Below are 20,851 nucleotides of genomic sequence, written 5' to 3' on the forward strand. Positions count from 1 at the left end.
GATGTTCCTTGAAGAAGCGGGCCCAGCTGCATTGAAGAGGGATCTGTACGTTTTTAGTCTGCCTTTTATCAGAGCCGCAGGTGGCGATGAGGAGAACGACCTTAATCCTTGAGCTGCTGGAATGGAGGAGGAGGGGGGGGGGGGGGCAGTTGTATTTCATATGGAATCCCAAAGATTGATGAAATTAGCTTCTAGGCAAACCACATGCAGACATTTTTTTCCCCATACCTGGTAGGCCTCTTTCACACGGGCGTCGCGCGTGAGGGCCGGGTAGGATCCGGGGGCGTCGCGGGAAAATCGTGCGATTTTGCCTGCGAGTGTGGAGAGTTTTGTATGCGATTGCGTTGCGTTATTCAGTTTTTTTCGCACAAGTGCAATGCATTTTGCACACGCGTGAGAAAAAACTGAATTTGGTACCCAGACCCAAACCCGGACTTCTTCACAGAAGTTCGGGTTTTGTTAGATATTTTGTAGATTTTAATATTTTCCCTTATATCATGGTTATAAGAGAAAATAATAGCATTCTTAATACAGAATGCTTAGTAAATTAGGGATGGAGCGGTTAAAAAATAAAAATAAATTATTAAGCTCACCTCATCCACTTGTTTGCGCAGCTCGGCTTCTCTTCTTTCAATTTCTTTGAGGACCTGGGAGAAAAGGACCTTTGGTGACGTCACAGCGCTCATCACATGGTCTGTCACATGGTCCATCGCCATGGTGATGGACCATGTGATGAGCGCAGTGACATCACCAAAGGTCCTTTTCCTCCCAGGTCATCAAAGAAGAGGAAAGAAGACGAGCCGGGCAGCGCGAACAAGTGGATGAGGTGAGTTAAATTTTTTATTTTTATTTTTTAACCCCTCCATCCCTAATTAAGAATGCTATTATTTTCCCTTATAACCATGTTATAAGGGAAAATAATAATGATTGGGTCTCCATCCCGATCATCACCTAGAAACCATGCGTGAAAATCGCACCGCATCCGCACTTGCTTGCGGATGCTTGCGATTTTCACGCAGCCCCATTCACTTCTATGGGGCCTGTGTTGCGTGAAAAATGCACAACATAGAGCATGCTGCGATTTTCACGCAACGCACAAGTGATGCGTGAAAATCACTGCTCATGTGCACAGCCCCATAGAAATGAATGGGTCTGGATTCAGTGCGGGTGCAATGCGTTCACCTCACGCATTGCACCCACGCGGAAAACTCGCCCGTGTGTAAGGGGCCGTACTGTCTTATGGTTACCCTCCAACATTTGGAAATTGCCTTTTTGGGCAATTTCTTAGTATTGCCTTGGGGGCACTGTATGGTACTGATTTTGCACTGTGTGGCAGCAAATTGCAGTCCCCAATGCACGGAACAGATGCACAACGTTCGTGTACAAGAGGCCTAAGTATATGAGGAGCTTCTGTCCATTATCCAGGAATGTGGAGGGTCCTCCTCGGCCGATGTGTTATTGACGCAGCTGGGATTCATGTCTGAAGAGCCCTCGAAGTGGAAAATGGTTGGAAGAAGCGGCTACGATCGTAAGGAAGCGATGACACATCTCACCTGGTGCACATGGGAAAAAACATGCTGTTTATATAGTGGAAAATAAGCCTGTCCACTGGGGGCAGGATTGCTGCAGGATGAAACTTACCCTTAAAGGGGTTGTCCAGGATTAGAAAAACATGGCGGCTTTTTTTCCAAAAACAGCACCACCCCTGCCCACAGGTTGTGTGCGGTATTGCAGCTCTGTGTCATTGACTCCAATTGAGCCAAGCTGCAATTCCAGACGCAATCCATGGACTGGAGTGGTGCTGTTTTTGGAAAAAAGGAGCCATGTTTTCTACCCCTTTAATGCTCTAAAGCAGCGATTTTCAGCTTGCACTCTCCAGTTGTTCCAAAACTTGCCTGCGGCTATCAGGGCCTGCTGGGAGTTGTAGTTTGCACAAACTAGAGTCCCAAGTATGAGACCCCTGCCTTTAGGAAAACCATAGAGTCTTATGGTCAGTGGCACTTGTGAACGGGAAGGAAACAGGGATCGGAGAGGCTGCATTTATATTTTGGGACTACCCCTTTAACAATGCATCAGGGATGCCCAACCTGCGGCCCTTTGGCTGTTACAAAACTACAACTCCCAGCATTCTTGGACAGCCTACAGCAATTAGGGCATGCTGGCAGTTGTAGTTTTGCAACAGCTGGAGGGCCGCCGGTTGAGCATCCCTGCATTAGACTATTGCTTAAAGGGGTAGTTTAATTTGGACTATCCCTTTTAGCTGATCATAGGTGGCCCTGCTGCTGGAACTCATAGCAATCGGTAACCTGCTGGAGAAGCAAGTGTTACATTTCCCTACAGCACCTCCACAGGTGAAATGAAGTAATACAGGGTCTCAGTCAGACTCTGATGTGTCTAAACCCAACATACACGGAACCCATAGCAATTGGTAACCTGCTGAAGCAAGTGTTACATTTCCCTACAGCACCTCCACAGGTGAGATAAAGTATTACAGGGTCTCAGTCACTGTTGTGTTTTTAAACCACGGCATACATAGAACCCATAGCAATTGGTCACCTAAAAGCAAGTGTTACATCTCCCTACAGCACCTCCACAGGTGAGATGAAGTATTACACAGCTTCCATTGAAATCAATGGGCTGGCTGTGTAATGCACTGACATGCTGGGTCCTCCAGAGTGAACTAGGCTCTGACTAATCGATCATGTTCACACAGTACAGTCAGAAAAATCAGTTGCTGAATCTGCCTCCAAAATCTGTGAGTTTTCCACCCTGACTTTGGATGCAAATTTCAGAATGCACAGTTTTTGACACTATTTTATTTCGTATATGATGATTTTTTTTGCACCTGCAAAACAATATTTAATAGTAGTGGTGTAAAGTTGGGGATGTCCAGGATTAGTAAAACACTACAGATTTTAGCCCAAAACAGCGCCACACCTGATCACAGGTTACGTTTGGTTTTGCAGTTCAGCCCAATTCACTTCTATGGAGATAAGCTGCAATAGCCAACCAAACCTGCGGACAGGTGTGGTGCTGTTTGCAGCCATGTTTTTCCCCGTAGACTCCTATCTCTTTATTGCAAGCCTCTTCACCTTCCCCCCCCCCCCCCCACCCCCTTCCCTAAAAAGACGGGTCAATTACATAACAATCGTATTAACTGGTGTGAAATGGCTCCGATGAAATTCATCAAGTGGGCGTTGTGCTGGGGAGCCGCAGATAGCAGGGAACAAGCTGTGAGAGTGCACTTTGCCGGGTGCACGCCGTCACCTTTACAATAATAGTCAGAACACTGAATGGGGTAATTGGCGGCACATTAACCCGTGGGAGGATCAGCGCCACGGGGAAGGAGCGATAGACTTCCTGTGTGTCCGGCAATGAAAGGGTTCCTACCTCTCCAAAAATACATAGAATTCTTGGAAGCTCCTGACATCATCTTAGTCATCCCAATCGTGTACTATCATGTGCACAAACACTAGCCCACACCCCCGAGTGCTACACCACGTACTGTAATAACTCGGCTTCATCAGGGGTCTCAGTCACTCTCTGATGTGTCTAAACCCGACATACACAGACCGCTTCTCTCTCTTGCCGACCCCAATTTTTGGGGTGCAGGGACTTCAGACACCCTCCTCCAACCAAACTTGGAAACAGTAAATTTGGCCATGTTGGTACTGTGTGGCGGTATACAGGTATTTAGGCATCTATGACAATTTTATTTGGGCACTGAGTGGCGGTTATGTGTGGGAAATACATGGCAGTGTTATGCGGGTACTATATGGTAGTCTTATTTAGTAAACTTTATGGTGGTATTTAAAGGGAGCCTGTCGGCAATTTCGTGCCACCCCAACCATAGGAAGCATGAACTACTGACAGGCTTTACAAAGAGCTGTGTTCCATTCTCAAATCCTGCATTATTTCAGAGAAGAGAGTTTTAATAAAAGCCAGGCACAGGGAGAAGTGGTTGTCGGGCAGCATCCCACTGACTTCTCCCCACATATCCCCTGGATATGCTTTATTAACGGATTTCTCCCTACTTGCATAATACACTGACACTTCTCATGATCATCTCAGGCATCAGGCAGTATTACAACAACAGGTTATATATATATATATATATATATATAATACAGGATCACACTGTTGTCAATAGGTGATGCCACAGCTCAACTCCTTCCCCTCCCTGCACAATGACACAGGTCACAGAGCATGCCTCTTGCATCACTCTTGCATTGAATTCATGTGGCTGATCTAAAGCAGGGATGCCCAACCTGTATGCCTGGATCGCCTATATATATATATATATATATATATATATATATATATATATATATGGATTTGTGGACCCCACATCAAGGGCATTTACATTGCCACCCACCACCGATAGATTTGCAGTTGTGCTGCCTTTTTCTATATATACTTCTTTTTCTGTATGTGTGTATACTGTGTATATATATATACACATTCCCTTTAAAGGGGTTGTCCAGGATTAAAAAAACATGGCTGCTTTCATCCAAAAACAGCACCACACCAGTCTATGTTTTGTGTCCGGTCTTGCAGCTCAGCTCCATTGAAGTGCAACTGACCATACTCAGCCCGTGGACAGGAGGTGGCACTGTTTTTTGGAAGAAAGCAGCCACGTCTGTCCAATCCTGGACAATCCCTTTAAGTATGTCGGTATAATTTGGACAGGGAATGGTTGGGTTATGTGGCGTTTGTACGGAAGTAATGACTGTCTAAACTGTCTAGGGCCTCCTGCACACGACACTATGTATGTTGCGGTCCGCAAACTGAGGATCATCAAAATGTGGGTACCGGCCGTGTGTGTGTGTGTGTGCAAAACAGACAAGAATAGGACATGTTCTATGATTTGCGGAACAGCCACACAGATGCGGACAGCACAAGGATAAGATCCGTGTGCTGTTGGCGGTCTGCAAGCAGGGGGGTAACACCAATGAGGCCAGGTGAGGCGATCTCCTCAGACAGCACCAGGTAGGGCCAAGCTGGGGGCAGCCGAAGGGCCATGGGCTGAAGGGAAGGGATTAGGTTAAAAAATTGGCTTTGGGAAGGGGGGCGCCATTTCAGTTTTCGCCTCAGGCAGCAGAAAGGCTGTCTGCAAGGGATCTAGAAAAAATGCGGTAATACGGTGGCATGCATGAGGCCTTAGCGAACTGAGTCCTCCTACACTTAGCAATAAGCAGGGCCAACATACCTCTCCTCTGTCCTCCATGGCAATGGGCATACACATTCCGCCAACCTCTTCACCTCAGCGGAATTTCCCTTAAACCACACAGTTTCCCTGCAGCGGCCACTAGAGGGGAAAGGTAGAATTACACAGGCCCATTCAGATGCATAGCCAACCATGTAATTCATGGACGGGTTGGGTCCTACAGAACGGAAGCGCTACTCTGTGACATCCATATGTCCTAAAAAGGCTTACAAGCAGAAGTTGTCATAATGATTCACCCCTCCCCCCTTTAAGGGGAGTTCCAGAAACCCAGCATCACAGCATTAGGCTCCATTCACACGTCCGTGGTGTGTTGCGGATCCGCAACACACCCGCCCAGCAGCTGCGGACAAGAATAGGACATGTTCTATCTTTTGCGGACCTGAAGATCGGGGCCGCGCTCCGCAAAAGCGGATGCTGACAGCACACTGTGTGCTGTCCGCATCCATTCCGTCCCCATAGAAAATAAATGGGTCCGCACCCGTTCCGCAAAATTGCGGAACGGATGCGGACCCATTTGCGGACGTGTGAATGGAGCCTTAGGCCTAGTTCACACAAACGTTTTTTTTGCGAGTGTACGGGCCGTTTTTTTGTGTTCCGAATAAGGTCCGTATACGGAACCATTCATTTCAATGGTTCCGCAAAAAAAACGGAATATACTCCGTATGCATTCCGTTTCCGTATTTCCGTTCCGTTAAGATAGAACATGTCCTATTATTGCCCGCAAATCACGTTCCGTGGCTCCATTCAAGTCAATAGGTCCGCAAAAAAATGGAACACATACGGAAATGCATCCGTATGTCTTCCGTATCCGTTCCGTTTTTTCTGAGCCATCTATTGAAAATGTTATGCCCAGCCCAATTTTTTCTATGTAATTACTGTATACTGTGCATGGCATACGGAAAAACGGACCGGAAAAACGGAAAGGAAACGGAAACACAACGGAACTCAAAAACGGAACAATGGATCCGTGAAAAACGGACGGCGAAAAACTATAAAAGCCATACGTTCGTGTGAACTAGGCCTTAGGCCTCCTGCACACGACCGTATGGCTTTTTCAGTGTTTTGCGGTCCGTTTTTCACGGATCCGTTGTTTCGTTTTTTGTTTCCGTTGTGGTTCCGTTTCTGTTCCGTTTTTTCCATTCCGTTTTTCCGTATGGCATATACAGTATACAATAATTACATAGATAAAATTGGGCTGGGCATAACATTTTCAATAAATGGTTCCGCAAAAAACGGAATGGAAACGGAAGACATACGGATGCATTTCCGTATGTGCTCAGTTTTTTTGCGGACCCATTGACTTGAATGGAGCCACGGAACGTGATTTGCGGGCAATAATAGGACATGTTCTATCTTTAAACGGGACGGAAAAACGGAAACGGAATGCATGCGGAGTACATTCCGTTTTTTTTTGCAGAACCATTAAAATGAATGGTTCCGTATACGGACCGTATACGGAACGCAAAAAACGGCCAGTAAACGGGGGAAAAAAACGGTCGTGTGCAGGGGGCCTAAAAAAGCTTCAGCAGATCTCCGATATTCCTGCCGATTTACCACAAAAGAACAAAGGATGATTCATAGCAGAGGATGAAGAAAAAAATACCAAAAGACGAGAAATGGAGATGTTTCTAATGATCCCATATTTCATTCTATTAGGAATGACCGTTATTATAGCAGGATTTATATTACTTTTTCATAACTAATTAATTTACCATAAATATGCCCGAAATTAATTCAGTTTCTACTAACACTATAGGACCCTCCACAGGATATGCCATCAATGACTGATGCATGTGGGTCCCACCTCTAGCACTCCCACCTGAATAGACAAGGGGGTGGGGGTCTCCCGACCCGCCTGGTCAGACCACCAATATTCCCCCCACCCGGGATGGAAAATAAATGGAGAGGTGGCTGTGCATGTGCGTGGCTCTCTCCATTTACTTCTATGGGAGCTACAGAAACAAGCGAGCAAGAGAAGTGAATGGAGTGAGTCGCTCACATATACCGCCACCATCATTTTCTCGGATGTGTCGGTCAACGGCTGCTTCACCAGGCGGGTCGCGGGGGGCCACATAGATGCAGGCTCTAGAGTGGGGGTCTGCATCTGTAAAACTTTAAAGGGATTTTTCGAGACTTTTTTACCAGTGACCAATCAGTATGTGACCCCCCGCGATCATCTCTTTGAAAAGGTACTGGCACTTGCAGTAGCGCCGCGGCCTTCTCTCAGCTTACCGTACACTGTATAGTGGCTGTGCTTGCTATCGCATTTACTTCAATGGGGCTGAGCTGCGCCTAGGTCATATGACCGATGATCGTGACATCACGTGGCCTAGGCTAAACTGAGAAAAGGCCGTGGGGCCTTCTCAACCAGCTGATCAGCGGGGGTCCTGGGTGTGTGTTGGACCCTCACGAATCAGATACTAATGACCTATGCTGAGGATAGGTCATCAGTAAACGAATCTTGGAAAACTATTTTAAAGGGGTTACGTCATCTCAGACAATGAGGGAATATCGCTAGGATATGCCCCCATTGTCTGATAGGTGCGGGTCCGACCGCTGGGACCCGCACCTATCTCCTAAACGGAGTCCTGAAAGTAGTGGAGGGCGAACTGCGCATGAGTACCCACCCTCCATTCATTTCTATGGGGGGCGACGAAAATAGCCAAGGGCTGGCTTGGCTATTTCCGTCAGGCCCATAGAAGTGAATGGGAGCGGTGGCCGGTCGTGCGCGGTGCGCCCCCATTCACTTCTATGGGGAGAGCGCTTGGCGGAGACCGGACCAGAGTCCTACAGCCACCACTTTGCCCGCTCCGTTCTCAGGCGGTGGGACCCGCACCTATCAGACAATGGGGGCATATCCTAGCGATATTCCTTCATTGTCTCAGATGGGAATACGCTTTTAATGTTAAAGGGTATGTAGACTTTTGCAAATAAGTTTGATTGATTGATTGCTCCATTCATTGCCTCTAAAATGAAAAAATGAAGCAACATTTCAAATAATCTTGATTAAAAAATACTTTTTTGGGGTCATTTATTAAGACCGGCGCCGGCCGCTACATAACTTAGGCGCATGTTCCGCCAGCATACAACAAGCTTACACCTAAGCCAGCTCCCTTGCCAGCGTAGGTTTAAGCCATTTCTATGCCAAAAACCGGCGTAGAAAATGATAAATGAGAGGGACCTGCTGGTCCGCCCTCTTACATGCCCACACCACGCTACCTTTTCTCGGGAAGGGTGTGAGCAGCATGAAAGGGGTGAAAGAAGGAGATTCTGCTGCAAAACACCTTTGCGACAAAATCTGCACCTAATATACGCCAAAAGTGGCATATATTGGTTGATAAATGACCCCCTTTGTGTCTATAGCTTGTATAAAGAGCTGTGTCTCCATGGCTACAGACTACAAACACATCCTGTGTAGTCTGGTCCTGCAGTTCTGTGTTACTTTTGTTCCTTCAGGTTCCTCTACTTGCAAACTACAGACTGTAGATGAGTAACACATGATCAGGCTATGCTGTTTTTGATTATAGCCCACAATCATGTCTGTATAGACATGACAGGGGGGCTATAATACAAGGGGGGCTGTATGCACAAAACGGCGGCAAATGTGTAATACAGACCATAGTCAAAGTTGACTGATTTATTGTTTTAGATGCCTCTGAGCAAGGAAGAAGCACACACTTAGGCTACATGCACACGACAGTGCCGTTTTTTGCGGTCCGCAAACCGCGGATCCGCAAAAAACGGAAGCCGCCCATGTGCCTTCCGCAATTTGCAGAACAGAACGGGCGGCCCATTGTAGACATGCCTATTTTTGTCTCAGCTCACGGATCGCTGTCCGCATCTTTTGCGGCCCCATTGAAGTGAATGGGTCCGCACCCGAGACGCAAATACTGCGGCTCGAATGCGGACCCGAAAAACGGTCGTCTGCATGAGGCCTTATACTAGCTCTGTAAATGTACATTCATGTAGTAAGTTTACATTAGAGCCTGCCTTAAAGGGGTTGTCTGATTCAGAAAAAAAACATTTTTCAAATATTCTGTAAGGGTATTTTGATGTAATAAAGGGGTAGAGGTCACTGTTCAGGATCCTCATCTATCATCCACGCTGGAGGACCCCACAGTGCTGTGTATCAAAGAGAAACTTGTAATACTTCATTTCACCAGTGGTGGCACTGCAGGAGAATAACACTTATTTGCTGGGTTCTTTAACGGATTACAGGTGATCGATCACTTAAGGTCCCAGCAGTGGACACCCTGTGATTGGCTTATCTGGGGACTCTTGTAACTAAAAGGGGTTGTCTAAAACGGGCCACCCCTTTAAGTACAATATAGGAGACCATGAGAACTTTGATGACATGTGGACCTCAGTAGAGTCTCATATAGAGACAGAAATCATACACAGAGATTTACGGTTGTATTTTGTCTATATGAGGCCTCATGCACACGACCGTATGTATTTTGCGGTCCGCAAAAAACGGATCCGCAAAAAATACGGGTGACGGGAACAGCTGGCCCCTAATAGACCAGTCCTATCCTTCTCCATAATGCGGACAATAATAGGACATGTTCTATTTTTTTGCGGAACGGAAATACGGACATACGGAAACGGAATGCACACGGAGAAACTTCCATTTTATTTTTGCGGACCCATTGAAATGAATGGTTCCGTATACGGTCCGCAAAAAAAAACAACTGAACGGACACGGAAAGAACATACGTTCGTGTGCATGAGCCCTAAGTATGTATAATATTTGTCCGTAGGCTGATACATTGTAACAGACAGCAGCTGTATGAGCAGGACATGGTCAGGACAGCAGTCTATTGAATGACCCTGCCAGATTTAGTAAACACGTGTGTTTCCCATGAAATAGCAATTCAAGATTCTGCATTGAGCAGTTCCTCTGTTATTCCTCTTGGAAGCGTATGACTAGACCTCCAACTGGGGGTTACCATTCCCATTGTCAATGGAGAGTGGCCCTGCACAATCTGGCCTTGTCATATCAGTGCTGCAGTCATCACTTAGTCATACACTTCGAGGAGGAGTAACAGAGGAACAGCATAGTGCAGAATTCAGATGCTCCAGGATTGTTATTACATAAATCAGGCGAGTCAGGAAAGATGGGGGGTCAGGCAGACAGCAAGCAGAGATCTTGAAAACAGTGCCAGATGGAAGCACAAAGTATGTTAGAAAGTTGTAGAACTCTTCGCAGCGTCTTCTTTCCTGTTGGGTATTATTTAGCCTGAGCTGTCTGTGATGTAGTAAATGATCTGGTATTATGTGGCTGACATTTCGAACAATCCGGCTTCATTACCATGAGTAATTAGAGGCGTTTTATTGCCTGGATTTGCCATCTTTTGTCTCGCTGTAAAGTTTAACGTTCAGAGATAATTTCTCTTATTAGATAGAGAGGCGCAGACCTATTTGTTTGCAGCATAATGAGGTTTTCTACATGTGTTCAGATTGTCAACCACAATAGAAGGAATTACAAATCAACCTGTGTAATTACCGAGTGGTATTGTCTAGAGGAACGCATTGAAGCCTGCGCCGAGTGCACACTGCTACATCTTCTGGAAGTCATTGTTCACAGCTGACAAGCCATGGGGTTTGTCATCTACTGTACGGAGGACATAAGTGATCCGAAGAACGTGGACAGACATAACCAGTCACCGCCATATAGATGTCTGTAGGGAGGATGACAAGACCGTGGGCACTGATGTCTGTGCTCCAGAGCAATGAGAAAGTGACCCTCAAGGTGCAGGATAGTGACACTGACACTTGGGGTACAGGATAATGACACTGACACTTGGGGTGCAGGATAATGACACTGACACTTGGGGTGCAGGATAATGACACTGACACTTGGGGTACAGGATAATGACGCTGACACTTGGGGTACAGGATAATGACGCTGACACTTGGGGTACAGGATAATGACGCTGACACTTGGGGTACAGGATAATGACGCTGACACTTGGGGTACAGGATAATGACGCTGACACTTGGGGTACAGGATAATGACACTAACACTTGGAGTGCAGGGGACACACTGACACTTGGAGTACAGGATAATGACACTGGCACTTGGAGTGCAGGGGACACACTGACACTTGGAGTGCAGAGGACACACTGACACTTGGGGTACAGGGGACACACTGATACTTGGAGTGCAGAGGACACACTGACACTTGGAGTACAGGGGACACACTGACACTTGGGGTACAGGGGACACACTGGCACTTGGGGTACAGGGGACACACTGGCACTTGGAGTGCAGGGGACACACTGACACTTGGAGTGCAGGGGACACACTGACACTTGGGGTACAGGGGACACACTGGCACTTGGAGTACAGGGGACACACCAGCACTTGGAGTACAGGGGACACACTGACACTTGGAGTGCAGGGGACACACTGACACTTGGAGTGCAGGGGACACACCGACACTTGGAGTGCAGGGGACACACTGACACTTGGAGTACAGGGGACACACTGGCACTTGGAGTGCAGGGGACACACTGGCACTTGGAGTGCAGGGGACACACTGACACTTGGAGTACAGGGGACACACTGACACTTGGAGTACAGGGGACACACCGACACTTGGAGTGCAGGGGACACACTGGCACTTGGAGTACAGGGGACACACCGACACTTGGAGTACAGGGGACACACTGGCACTTGGAGTACAGGGGACACACCGACACTTGGAGTACAGGGGACACACTGACACTTGGGGTGCAGGGGACACACTGACATTTGGAGTACAGGGGACACACTGACATTTGGAGTACAGGGGACACACTGACACTTGGGGTGCAGGGGACACACTGACACTTGGGGTACAGGGGACACACTGGCACTTGGAGTACAGGGGACACACTGACACTTGGAGTGCAGGGGACACACTGACACTTGGGGTACAGGGGACACACCGACACTTGGAGTACAGGGGACACACCAGCACTTGGAGTACAGGGGACACACCGACACTTGGAGTACAGGGGACACACCGACACTTGGAGTACAGGGGACACACCGACACTTGGAGTACAGGGGACACACTGGCACTTGGAGTACAGGGGACACACCGACACTTGGAGTACAGGGGACACACCAGCACTTGGAGTACAGGGGACACACCGACACTTGGAGTACAGGGGACACACTGGCACTTGGAGTACAGGGGACACACCGACACTTGGAGTACAGGGGACACACCAGCACTTGGAGTACAGGGGACACACCGACACTTGGAGTACAGGGGACACACTGGCACTTGGAGTACAGGGGACACACTGACACTTGGGGTACAGGGGACACACTGACACTTGGAGTACAGGGGACACACTGACACTTGGAGTGCAGGGGACACACTGACACTTGGAGTGCAGGGGACACACTGACACTTGGAGTGCAGGGGACACACTGGCACTTGGAGTACAGGGGACACACCGACACTTGGAGTACAGGGGACACAATGACACTTGTAGTGCAGGGGACACACTGGCACTTGGAGTACAGGGGACACAATGACACTTGTAGTGCAGGGGACACAATGACACTTGTAGTGCAGGGGACACACTGACACTTGGAGTACAGGGGACACACCGACACTTGGAGTACAGGGGACACACTGACACTTGGAGTACAGGGGACACATTGACACTTGGAGTACAGGGGACACACTGGCACTTGGAGTACAGGGGACACAATGACACTTGGAGTGCAGGGGACACACTGACACTTGGAGTACAGGGGACACACCGACACTTGGAGTACAGGGGACACACTGACACTTGGAGTACAGGGGACACATTGACACTTGGAGTACAGGGGACACACTGACACTTGGAGTACAGGGGACACATTGACACTTGGAGTACAGGGGACACACTGACACTTGGAGTACAGGGGACACACTGACACTTGGAGTACAGGGGACACACTGACACTTGGAGTACAGGGGACACACTGACACTTGGAGTACAGGGGACACACTGACACTTGGAGTACAGGGGACACACTGACACTTGGAGTACAGGGGACACACTGACACTTGGAGTGCAGGGGACACACTGACACTTGGAGTGCAGGGGACACTTGGAGTACAGGGGACACACTGACACTTGGAGTACAGGGGACACACTGACACTTGGAGTGCAGGGGACACACTGACACTTGGAGTGCAGGGGACACTTGGAGTGCAGGGGACACACTGACACTTGGAGTACAGGGGACACACCGACACTTGGAGTGCAGGGGACACACTGACACTTGGAGTACAGGGGACACACTGACACTTGGAGTGCAGGGGACACACTTGGGGTGCTGGTTCAGTTGCAGGAGATTTTTCAGGAGCTTTGACCATGAAATATTCTATGTAGCAGCCCCCACCATGTCCTGCACAGTTGCAATATTTTTGGGATAACAGGAACGAACGTTCTGCACTGGGCGACCTCCCCCTCCCCTTGAAGTGCTATCTCAGTGATGATGTGATGACTCCCCCCCCATATGTCTCTGTATATAAGGAGGAACAAGGGACTCCGTTACAGATCCGATACATCTCCAGGCTGACTACAGAGGACTACAGCAGGCTTAGACCTCATTCTTCCATACAGAACCTGAGAACACATCTGCCTGTACTTCTCCTCATCTCATACCAGTTTGACCAGTCCAGGAGGACACTCAGAATAAACTCCTCTCTTCCCGTCTTGGACAGGTACACTATGGGCTGGTTGATGAGCTCTGTCAGCTGTTGGTTTTTAGGGACCCTACTTCTAGTTGCACCCTGTCCAGGGGCATCCTGGTACAAGCACTCTGCCGGTCCCAGGTACCACACCGTGGGCAGAGCCTCAGGACTCCTCATAGGGGTCCGCCGCTCACCTTACTTATGGAAAAGAGATGCTAAAGTAAACCCCTGGGCGGTCATCCAGCAGAGGGAAGAAGAGAACACAGGGTTATTAAAAACACCCTGGATTGGGGAAGGTACAGGACCTCAGTTATCCCCAGATCCAGGAGAGAAGAGGTTAATACAGAAATTGATGGAAGAGAACAGGCTGAGGAGCTTTGAAGAGGAGAGAAATTTCAATGAAGTCCAAGATGAGAAGAGGCTAGAAAAAGACCTGTACAATGACCTGGGAGAAGAGGGAAGTCCGGAAGTCCAGAGCCAGATGACCAGGAACACAGAGGAGAAGGAAAGACGGGATCTTGAGGAGAACATGGAGTTCAGAATGAAGCCAGGAGAAGGAAAAAGGAGCCCAGAAGAGACTTGGATCACAAAAGAGCCAGGAGAAGTAGTGAGGAGCCTGGAAGATGGGCAGAGGAAGACGAGGAACCAAGATAGACATTTAAGGAGTTCTGAAGAGTCCGCACAGGAGAGAAGACCCAGTGGAGATGATATCTTGTCCATGTTCCTTCATCTGCAGGAGGAGAACAGGTCATATCCCCAGCCATGGAGAACACCCACTACTACAGACAAGCAGGTAACATTTGTTTAAAGGGGTTGACAAAGCTGGGTGACAACCAATATGTCCACAATAAGATGACCACACAATGCGGCTCAGTCCATAGGCTGTGCCTGGTATTGCATCATTAGATTGAGCTGCAATACCAGACTCAACCTATAGACAAGGGTGGTGCTGCCTGCACAAAAAGAATGGATTCAGTCTCATCTAAGATTAGTTTCTTGCAAAGTTGGGTGGAAGCAGAGGTCACTGTAAAAATCAATATGTAGCCCTTGATAGGTGGGCGCGCAATGCCCGCAGATGCCAGCACTGTTCAGTGCCCACCACAGGGCAACCATATTGTTCTAGGAGCTGAACCAGTGGTAGATCTATATGCAGCCAGAGCTGAGCATATCGGATATAGCAAAGCTGTTTGTTCAAGAGTTAGGCTACATGCACACCACCGTTGTTTTGGTCTGCATCTGAGACGCAGTTTTTGCGGCTCGGATGCGGACCCATTCACTTTAATGGGGCCGCGAAAGATGCGGACAGCCCTCCGTGTGCTGTCCGCATCCGTTGCTCTGTTCCGTGGTCCGCCAAAAAATTATAACCTGTCCTAGAAGGAAGTTAGGCTACATGCACACAACCGTTGTGTGTTTTGCGGTCTGCAAGTTGCGGATCCGCAAAACACGGATGGCGTCCGTGTGCGTTCCGCAATTTGCGGAATGGCACGGACAGCCATAAATATAACTGCCTATTCTTGTCCACAAAACGGACAAGAATAGGACAGGTTATATATTTTTTGCGGACCACGGAACGGAGCAACCGATGCGGACAGCATACGGAGTGCTGTCCGCATCTTTTGCGGCCCCATTGAAGTGAATGGGTCCGCGTCCAAGCCCCAAAAACTGCGGCTCAGATGCGGACCAAAACAACGGTCGTGTGCATGTGGCCTTAACATGTAGATGAGGCCCACAAAGAGTTAAATAAACTCGGTCCTGCTAAATCAATTGCGTCCGCTTCATATCAAAGTATCTCATGTCATATAATTGATAATTCCGTATATATAAACTACATAGAACCAGCGGCATAAAAATGCATAATACAATATGAGAGAATGTAGCGAAGTTACAGTATATTAGCAAAGTAAAGCAACAGGTAAAGGGGCTCAGTGAGCAAGAGCGCAGGTGATACTGGTACAATGAAGCAGAGTGAAAATAATAAAGCTACTAGTGATACTGAGGTAGTAAGGAAGGACAGGGATGCAGTTGGAATGCTGAGTAAGAGCAGTCATTTTATTGGTGCAGTGAGAAAAAGCAACCAAGATATTGGTAGAAAGGAGAATGATATCGGTGCAGTGAGAAGGAAGACCAAAAGAAAGAGAAAAAAAAAGCTGTGCCAATGATGACGCAGTGAGAATGTGCAATGGTGATATATAATACTGCTTTCCGTTTAGATATGGGTACAGTGAGGAAGAGTTTGTTTAATAAAGGCCCGGTGAGAGAGAGGTTCTAACCGTGGTACAGCGAGAAGGGTAGCCAAGGAGAAAATTTAGAAATGAACTATGTTTCTTCTTATGATATTTGTATTGATATTGGAACAATGAGGAAGAGATGAAATGTAGACGAGTGGTTCAGTGATGAAAATGTGTCATGGTGATCTGGTAAGAAAGAGAACTCATCATACGGGTACAGTGGTATAATAAAAAGCAGAGTACATATGATAGAGTACCATTAAATAAATACTGAGGAAAAGTACCTGCAATAGTGGTGCAGTGAGGAAGAGCAGCAATGTTTGTACTGCGACATGCAGTACCTAGAATGATTGATCAGTAAAAAAGAGTAGCCATAAACGTTGTACAGTTAGGGTGAGCATTGATATTGGTACAGTAAATAAGAGTACCCGTAATAGTGATTCAGTGAAGAAGAGTGCCTAGAATAGTGGCCCCATCAGAAAGAATACCTATTTCAGTGACCCAGTGAGTAAAAGCAACCATTATACAGGGTGGGCCATTTATATGGATACACCTTAATAAAATGGGAATGGTTGGTGATATTAACTTCCTGTTTGTGGCACATTAGTATATGTGAGGGGGGAAACTTTTCAAGATGGGTGGTGACCATGGCGGCCATTTTGAAGTCGGCCATTTTGAATCCAACTTTTGTTTTTTCAATAGGAAGAGGGTCATTTGACACATCAAACTTATTGGGAATTTCACAAGAAAAACAACGGTGTGCTTGGTTTTAACGTAACTTTATTCTTTCATGAGTTATTTACACGTTTCTGACCACTTACAAAATGTGTTCAATGTGCTGCCCATTGTGTTGGATTGTCAATGCAACCCTCTTCTCCCACTCTTCACACACTGATAGCAACACCGCAGGAGAAATGCTAGCACAGGCTTCCAGTATCCGTAGTTTCAGGTGCTGCACATCTCGTATCTTCACAGCATAGACGATTGCCTTCAGATGATACGAGAAGTGCAGCACCTGAAACTACGGATACTGGAAGCCTGTGCTAGCATTTCTCCTGCGGTGTTGCTATCAGTGTGTGAAGAGTGGGAGAAGAGGGTTGCATTGACAATCCAACACAATGGGCAGCACATTGAACACATTTTGTAAGTGGTCAGAAACGTGTAAATAACTCATGAAAGAATAAAGTTACGTTAAAACCAAGCACACCATTGTTTTTATTGTGAAATTCCCAATAAGTTAAATGTATTACATGACCCTCTTCCTATTGAAAAAACAAAAGTTGGATTCAAAATGGCCGACTTCAAAATGGCCGCCATGGTCACCACCCATCTTGAAAAGTTTCCCCCCTCACATATACTAATGTACCACAAACAGGAAGTTAATATCACCGACCATTCCCATTTTATTAAGATGTATCCATATAAATGGCCCACCCTGTAGTAGTAGATTAAAGCAGTGATGTTGTTACAGTGAGGAAGAGTACCTATAATAGTGATAAAGTAAGGAAGAGCACCTGTAATAGTGGTTTAATGAGAAAGAGCATCTATAATAGCAATCCAGTGGTGAAGAGTACCAATAATATTAGCACAGTAATAAACAGAATCTATAAGAGTGGTTTAAAGAGGAAAAGTGTATATAATAGTGATAACAGTGATAACAGTAAGAAAAATTACCCATAATAGTAGTTCAGTATGGAAGAGTAGCTATAAGAAGGAAGCAGTGAGGAAGAGCACCCATAATAGTAGTTCAGGGAGGAAGAGCACTCATAATAGTGGTGCAATGGGGATGAGTACCAATAATGTTGGTTCAGTGAGAACACTAGAGGTGTAGAGAGGAAGGGCACCTATTAAATTGGTGTAGTAAGGAAGAGCACCCATAATAGTAGTTCAGTGAGGAAGAGCACCTGTAATAGTGAAGCAGTGGGATGAGTGCCAATGATGTATGCCCAGTGAAAAGCAGAACCTATACTAGTGGTGTAGAGAGGAAGAGCCCCTGTTACATTGGTGTAGTAAGGAAGAGCCCCATAATAGTAGTTCAGTGAGGAAGGGTACCTATAATAGTGGTGCAATGGGGATGAGGCCAGTGTGAAGCAGAACCCATAATAGTGGTATGGAGATGAATTGAAGAGCACCTGTAATAGTGGAACAGTGAGAAATAGTAATGTTTGTGCAGTGAGGAAGAGTCCAAATAACAGGCATCAGTTAAATTCTCATAGAATTGCTAATGATTAGATCTCTGCCCCCTGCATTGTAAAGCTCCCTTGCTGGCAGAGCTGCCATAATATAGGCACAATCTATTTAATAGATTTATTTTAATAACCTTCATGTCGGATAGCACCAGGGAGCTCTGGATGATGCACCAGGGAGCACTGGATGATGCACCAGGGAGCACTGGATGATGCACCAGGGAGCTCTGGATGATGCACCAGGGAGCTCTGGATATGCCTGACATAGTAATTGATGGCCTCTTCAGACTGAGTGCTGTAATGAGCTGCCGCTATCGCTGGGGAATTGTCTGTGAGATGATGAAATGATTAGGATATAGTATAACATTAAACCATTTCTCTTTACTCACAGCGATCATCATATTCTCTAGTCACACCGTGACGACTACTATTATAAATAATCTGACAACCGCCGTTTGTAGGAGAGCATGCTGGGATTTTTGACAAAGATGAGCCCCCACCACGATATTGTCTAATACCTTACTACTCATTATATTACTCATGTCATACGTTATGTTACTTGCAGAAGCTGAAAATGTTTAGAAACCTAAGGCCCTGTTCGCACAGTGATATTGCAAAGGCAAGATCCACTGTGTATTTAGTGGCAGAAACCACTCTGGCTACTGCCATGGTTTTTCATTTTGAAAGCGGCGCACCTGCTTGTGGTTTAGCCCCTTTCAATGAAGTTAAAGGGCATCTGTCAGCAGTTTTGTACCTATGACACTGGCTGACCTGTTACATGTGCGCTTGGCAGCTGAAGGCATCTGTGTTGGTCCCATGTTCACATGTGCCCGCATTGCTGAGAAAAATGAAGTTTTAATATTTGCAAATGAGCCTCTAGGAGCAACGGGGGCGTTACCATTACACCTAGAGGCTCTGATCTCTCTGCAGCTGCCGCACCCTCTACATTATGATTGACAGGACCAGGCACTGAAAAACATCATCACACCTGGCCCTGTCAAAGTAGAGAGGGCGCGGCAGTTGCAGAAAGAGCAGAGCCTCTAGGTGTAATGGCAACGCCCCCGTTGCTCCTAGAGGCTCATTTGCATGATTCGGAACTTAATTTTTCTCAGCAAAACTGCTGACAGATGCCCTTTAAGTAGAAAGTATGCCAATATTTCAATTTGACCCCATCTGTCTCCGCAGCCATTTTATTTGAAGCCCAGGATGTCTGAATGGATAGGCTGCGAAGACTTCAGACAGATCTCCTATAAAGTCCTCTGCAGAGCCGCACTACAGTTCCTGTCCCGTTCACAGCTACGGCCCGGCAGACTCAGGATCGAGGCCAAAGACCCCAACGCTGATTTATGAACTTAGACCAAGAAAGATTCAGACTTCAAAGCTCATATGGACTTTCCTTCAGTCACCTATGACAGACCATTGCTGCTGGCTATCACCAATTCCTCGAAGTCCACATCCAACGCTCCATATGTACATTCTTACATTCCAAAACTGATCCTGGTCACTAAGTTACCAGCAGATTGGAACTTGTGTATTGTATTGGCTTTTAATGAATGTTCCCTATTTAGACAATAAAGTCGTTTTGTTGTTTGTTCGGCAGAATGCACGTATTGAATTTTTTAAGAAAAAAAAAAAGAATAAAAAATGCTGTTCATCACCTTTTTGTTTTTCAAGTCTAAATAATTCTCTGCTGAGTTTCTTTTCATACCAGTCAGAGCTTATTTTAAATTGAAATGATGAAATTTTATCTGCCTGCAGCCACCACTAGGGGGAGCTCACTGCATACAACATCTATACTGAACTCCATAATAAATCTGTATGCAGTAAACTCCACCTAGTGATGAATTATATGAATTGACTCTCTTTCTATGCATGGGATTTGAAGTTCAGTATCAGAAAAACATCTCTCTCTCTCTCTCTCTCTCTCTCTCTCTCTCTCTCTCTCTCTCTCTCTCTCTATATATATATATATATATATATATATATATATATATATATATATATATATATATGTATTATGAACTGTCTCTTTTGCATAGCTTTTGCCTGAAGCCACCACTAGAGGGAGCTCACTGCATACAACATTTATATTGAACTTCATAATAAATCTGTATGCAGTAAACTCCCCCTAGTGATGAATTATATGAATTGACTCTGTGTCTATGCATGGGATTTGGAGTTCTGTATCAGAAAAACAGCTCTATAAATATGTATTACAAACTGTCTCCTCTGCATAGCTTTTGCCCAAAGCCACCACTAGAGGGAGCTCAGGGCATATGGAGTTATACAACTATAAAATGCTGTAAAAATCTGTATGCATTACACAGGGCTTACCTACATGGGGGATGTAGAGGTAGCAGTGGTCACAGGACACATTAGCCCCTCTGCCACATATGGATTCAGTAAAAAAAAAATCAATACAAGGGATACATACAAATAATATATTATCTACATAGACATAGAAACATGAATGATAGCTACAATGCACAGAAAAACATGACAAATGCATGAAATTCACAA

The sequence above is a fragment of the Bufo bufo genome, chromosome 7, assembly GCF_905171765.1.
Source record: "Bufo bufo chromosome 7, aBufBuf1.1, whole genome shotgun sequence".
In the NCBI taxonomy this organism is placed as follows: domain Eukaryota; kingdom Metazoa; phylum Chordata; class Amphibia; order Anura; family Bufonidae; genus Bufo; species Bufo bufo.